General features: G+C 38.4%; 2 non-coding genes across 2 annotated transcripts; both read left to right on the top strand.

Moving 5' to 3' along the window:
• The first annotated feature begins 3,643 nt into the window (after nucleotides 1-3,643).
• Nucleotides 3,644-3,716, top strand: TRNAF-GAA (transfer RNA phenylalanine (anticodon GAA)). The gene has a single exon. It is a non-coding gene; the product is annotated as a tRNA-Phe (tRNA).
• A 1,184-nt stretch (nucleotides 3,717-4,900) lies between these two features.
• Nucleotides 4,901-4,983, top strand: TRNAL-CAG (transfer RNA leucine (anticodon CAG)). The gene has a single exon. It is a non-coding gene; the product is annotated as a tRNA-Leu (tRNA).
• Nucleotides 4,984-5,730: the final 747 nt, after the last annotated feature.

Below are 5,730 nucleotides of genomic sequence, written 5' to 3'. Positions count from 1 at the left end.
CTGATGGAGGTCAGTATAGATGGACTAATAGAACAAGTCCCACACACTGCTAGAAGGCCAAATATTTTTTCAGAGGTAGATGCAGACAAAAAATTATTTTGAATTTGCAACCTGATGGAGGTCAGTATAGATGGACTAATAGAACAAGTCCCACACACTGCTAGAAGGCCAAACATTTTTTCAAAGCTAGATGCAGAAAAAAATTATATTCAATTTGCAACCTGATGGAGGTCAGTATAGATGGACTAATAGAACAAGTCCCACACACAGCTAGAAGGCCAAATATTTTTTCAGAGGTAGATGCAGAAAAAAATTATATTCAGTTTGCAACCTTATGGAGGTCAGTATAGATGGACTAATAGAACAAGTCCCACACACAGCTAGAAGCCCAAATATTTTTTCAGAGGTAGATGCAGAAAAAAATTATATTCAGTTTGCAACCTGATGGAGGTCAGTAGAGATGGACTAATAGAACAAGTCCCACACAGAGATAGAAGGCCAAATATTTTTTTAGAGCTAGATGCAGACAAAAACATATTCAGTTTGCAACCTGATGGAGGTCTGTATAGATGGATTAATAGAACAAGTCCCACACACAGCTAGAAGCCCAATATTTTTTCAGAGGTAGATGCAGAAAAAAATATCTTCAGTTTGCAACCTGATGGAGGTCAGTATAGATGGACTAATACAACAAGTCCCACACACAGCTAGATGCCCAATATTTTTTCAGAGGTAGATGCAGAAAAAAATATATTCAGTTTGCAACCTGATGGAGGTCTGTATAGATGGATTAATAGAACAAGTCCCACACACAGCTAGAAGCCCAATATTTTTTCAGAGGTAGATGCAGAAAAAAATATATTCAGTTTGCAACTTGATGGAGGTCTGTATAGATGGATTAATAGAACAAGTCCCACACACAGCTAGAAGCCCAATATTTTTCAGAGGTAGATGCAGGAAAAAATATATTCAGTTTGCAACCTGATGGAGGTCTGTATAGATGGATTAATAGAACAAGTCCCACACACAGCTAGAAGCCCAATATTTTTTCAGAGCTAGATGCAGAAAAAAATTATATTCAATTTGCAACCTGATGGAGGTCAGTATAGATGGACTAATAGAATGATGCTATGCCCAAAAGATTTTACTTCACTAGGTGCAGTAAAAAAATTGGTATTGTATACACAGGTGGTATATCTTGCAACACAGATAGGCTACTCCACTGACTAACACACTCTGCAATAGGCCAAAAAGGATTAGCTTTGCTAGATTCAGCCAAATGCTGTGAAAAAAACTTGCACAGCACTGACACAGACCTGTCTGGCAAAAACTGATAGGAACTGATGTAACCTAGTCCTGAAAAGGACTCCAATTATAATTAGTCTTTACTCCCACAATCTATCTATTTAAGAGCACAGACCTGCCTGATAAAAGTCGTAGGAAATGCTGTAACCTAGTCCTTAAAAGGACTGCAATCACAACTATTCCCTACTCCCAAGCTATCTGTAGATTTGTGCGAAAATTGGCTTGAAATTAACAAGGTATAGCGCACACAGCAACAGCGGTGCCGTCTAACACGCAGCTGCAGCAGTGAGAAAATGGTGGCGACGGGGAAAATGGCTTGGTCTTATAGGGCAAGGACATGTGACATACACTGCCAATGACACATGCCCTTGCTTGTGTGAAAAAAAGCACTTCGCTCCATGTGTGCGCTGCTGATAGGCTGACAGATTGCACCTCCCCACTGCAAATGCGGGAAAGAGAAAAAAAAATGGAGATCTTCATTGTTCCTGCAGAGATCCATCCCCTGCCCCTCCCCCCACCCCGCTGTACACTCAAACTGCGTATTAACATTAATTTTCATCATTACTGAGAAAAAATCCAGTTGTGATTTTGGTGCACGAACAGTTATCGAACATAACCTCGAACAGCCAAATTTTTCTCAAATCGTTCGTGTTCGCCGAACGGCTCGAACACCGCCCCAAACAGCTCGAATTTGAGATTGGCGAACAGTTCGAGTAGAACAACGCTCATCTCTAGTTGCAGAGTGAAAACACCTGTTGGACAATAATAGTAATTGATGGCGTTGATAAATTCATTGTGAGGAGTAATTTATAAAATGGGATCACTTTGGAGGGGTTTCTGCTGTTTTGGTACTTTTGGAACTCCCCAAATGTCACCCTCAAAATATTCTTGCAAAATCTGCATTCCCAAAACCCAAATAGCGCTGTTACTTTCAAAGCCCTGCTGTGTGACCAAACAGTAGTTTCTGAAGACATATGGGGCATCACCGCATTTCAATGAAATTGTGCAACTTTAGATATTTTCACAAGAAAAACTAAATATATATTGACCTAAATTTACCATTAATATAAAGTACAATGTGTTACAAAATAACACTTTCAGAATCACGGGGATATGTTAAGCATTCCAGTGTTATTGCCACATAAATTGATACATGTCAGATTTAAAAAACGGTGCTTGGTCATGAAGCTCAAAATTGGCTGTAACTAATAGGTTACAAATCAATATTAAAATAAAAGAAATCATGGCATATTTCCTTTCATCACAAGTAATGCTCATCTTTCTACTGCTTAGCTTAGAAAGAGTTAAACTACAAAAGCCAGAAGAAGTCAGGAGCAGTCTAAGGCGCTGCGTTCAGGTTGCAGTCTCTCCTGGAGGCGTGGGTTCAAATCCCACTTCTGACATTAGAATTTTCTTTCAAGAAATTGTACAGCTTCACTCCTGTTACTGATTAGTTGGGGTTCCGCTCTATTGGTGGCAATCTCAAATCGAAAACTAAAAGTGATGGGGCTTAGCAAAACCAATTCTCAACGTTGGCACTTTGGCAGTATTCCTTGCGGTCCTTGAGGCAAATCTTAAATGTCCTGAATTTGTGCTTTCACAAAAGACTTCTGGGAACATCAAATAGTTTCTTTGTGCATATGTTAGTTGTTGCTTTGGCATCAGAAAAATACTGTGGATAGGAAAATGGGAGGGACTATTTCATCTCTATGTGTTCTCTGTCCCTATTAGGGCAGAGAGTGAACCTCCTAAGGTGCTGTCGTGGAAGATTCCTAGAAACCGAATTATCAGTAAGTCTAATTTCAGATTTTTTTACCTCAAGGCATCAATAGACTATATATATACTTAATAAACAAAAGCTAAAAGAGCAGATGAACATAGTTTAACAAGTCTGAAATGCGCATGTGATACTGACATCAAAGTTTCACCACATTTTGGGACAAATGTTTTCACTTTCAACATTAACAATCAGTAGAATATTTTCTCTAAATTTGCATCTCCTTTCTTCACTCCAATTGTTTGCACCTAAGAAAAAAATAAAGCTTGATGCAACATTATGCTTACAAATTGTGTTTTACGCTCAATCATCACCTGTCCTACAGAGACACAGTCAGAATTACCCTGGTGAATTGAGTAAATTTGAAAATGTAAAAAAAATGCAGAATTGCTCTTTTTTCTATTCATTCACAAAGAATTAATGTAAGTTCTTAAATATGTACGCAAAATAGCGGGACTTTCAAATATAGATAATCTTGCAAAAACAAGTCAAAGTAAAAATAAATACATCCAGTTGTGACATCTACAGTGTGTTGAACATTCCTGAATCTAAATGTGTTCTGCCGAAATAGCTCAGTTGGGAGAGCGTTAGACTGAAGATCTAAAGGTCCCTGGATCAATCCCAGGTTTCGGCAAAAGTTTTTTTCTTCACCCATTAAATTTTAAGCAGAAAATAAACAAAGCATATTGACTGACTGTTTACAGAGAATGTAAAAATCCTAATCATTATAACTATCTACAGGAAATAAAATGATGGAAACTTGAGAACTGAACACTTTTAACTTTTGAGGAAAATAATATTTTTTGTAATTTTTCCTTCATTCTGGACGTCATCACTTTGTTTTATTTTAGTTTGACTTAGCTGTATGAGGATTTAAAGGAAACCTGATAGCTAATACGGGCAGCATGTATCAGACACTAGCTGAATGATTTCAGCCATTTATGTTTGACTATGAATCGCTGTGGCATTACTGAGACAAATATGCTTCAAAAATATGCCAGGAACAAAGCTGTTTGGGGAAAAAGCCAGGAAGGCAAAAAACACAAGCCCCAACTCAGGACCGTCATCTTTCATTCTAAAAATAGGGGTTTCCACGTTAATGGTAAGACAATGTATCCACATATTTAGCATTTCTCTAGCGAGGAGAGCCCACTTAAAATGTATGGGGTGCTTGTCTCCATAAGCGCAAGCTGGGCACTAAACTGGCTTATTTGCAATTCTGGATGTTGCAGAGTGAAAACACCTGTTGGACAAAAATAGTAATTGCCGGTGTTGATGAATTCATTGTGAGGAGTAATTTATAAAATGGGATCACTTTGGAGGGGTTTCTGCTGTTTTGGTACTTTTGGAACTCCGCAAATGTCACCCTCAAAATATTCTTGCAAAATCTGCATTCCCAAAACCCAAATAGCGCTCTTACTTTCAAAGCCCTGCTGTGTGACCAAACAGTAGTTTCTGAAGACATATGGGGCATCACCGCATTTCAATGAAATTGTGCAACTTTAGATATTTTCACAAGAAAAACTAAATATATATTGACCTAAATTTACCGTTAATATAAAGTACAATGTCTTACAAAATAACACTATCAGAATCACGGGGATATGTTAAGCATTCCAGTGTTATTGCCACATAAATTGATACATGTCAGATTTAAAAAACGGTGCTTGGTCATGAAGCTCAAAATTCGCTGTAACTAATAGGTTACAAATCAATATTAAAATAAAAGAAATCATGGCATATTTCCTTTCATCACAAGTAATGCTCATCTTTCTACTGCTTAGCTTAGAAAGAGTTAAATTACGAAAGCCAGAAGAAGTCAGGATGGCCGAGCGGTCTAAGGCGCTGCGTTCAGGTCGCAGTCTCTCCTGGAGGTGTGGGTTTGAATCCCACTTCTGACATTAGAATTTTCTTTCAAGAAATTGTACAGCTTCACTCCTGTTACTGATTAGTTGGGGGTCCGCTCTATTGGTGGCAATCTCAAATCGAAAACTAAAAGTGATGGGGCTTAGCAAAACCAATTCTCAACGTTGGAACTTTGGCAGTATTCCTGGGGGTCCTTGAGGCAAATCTTAAATGTCCTGTATTTGTGCTTTCACAAAAGACTTCTGGGAACATCAAATAGTTTCTTTGTGCATATGCTAGTTGTTGCTTTGGCATCGGAAAAATACTGTGGATAGGAAAATGGGAGGGACTATTTCATCTCTATGTGTTCTCTGTCCCTATTAGGGCAGAGAGTGAACCTCCTAAGGTGCTGTCGTGGAAGATTCCTAGAAACCGAATTACCAGTAAGTCTAATTTCAGATTTTTTTACCTCAGGCATCAATAGACTATATATATACTTAATAAACAAAAGCTAAAAGAGCAGATGAACATAGTTTAACAAGTCTGAAATGCGCATGTGATACTGACTAGAGATGAGCGTTGTTCTACTCGAACTGTTCGCCAATCTCAAATTCGAGCTGTTTTGGGCGGTGTTCGAGCCGTTCGGCGAACACGAACAATTTGAGAAAAATTCGGCTGTTCGAGGTTATGTTCGATAACTGTTCGTGCACCAAAATCATAACTGGATTTTTTCTCAGTAATGATGAAAATTAATGTTAATACGCAGTTTGAGTGTACAGCGGGGTGGGGGGAGGGACAGGGGA

Source organism: Phyllobates terribilis, unplaced genomic scaffold (genome assembly GCF_046119375.1).
Source record: "Phyllobates terribilis strain yellow unplaced genomic scaffold, ASM4611937v1 Scaffold_12__6_contigs__length_324123572, whole genome shotgun sequence".
In the NCBI taxonomy this organism is placed as follows: domain Eukaryota; kingdom Metazoa; phylum Chordata; class Amphibia; order Anura; family Dendrobatidae; genus Phyllobates; species Phyllobates terribilis.
Note: the sequence above shows the minus strand (reverse complement) of the source record. Positions and strands in the feature narration are given on the sequence as shown.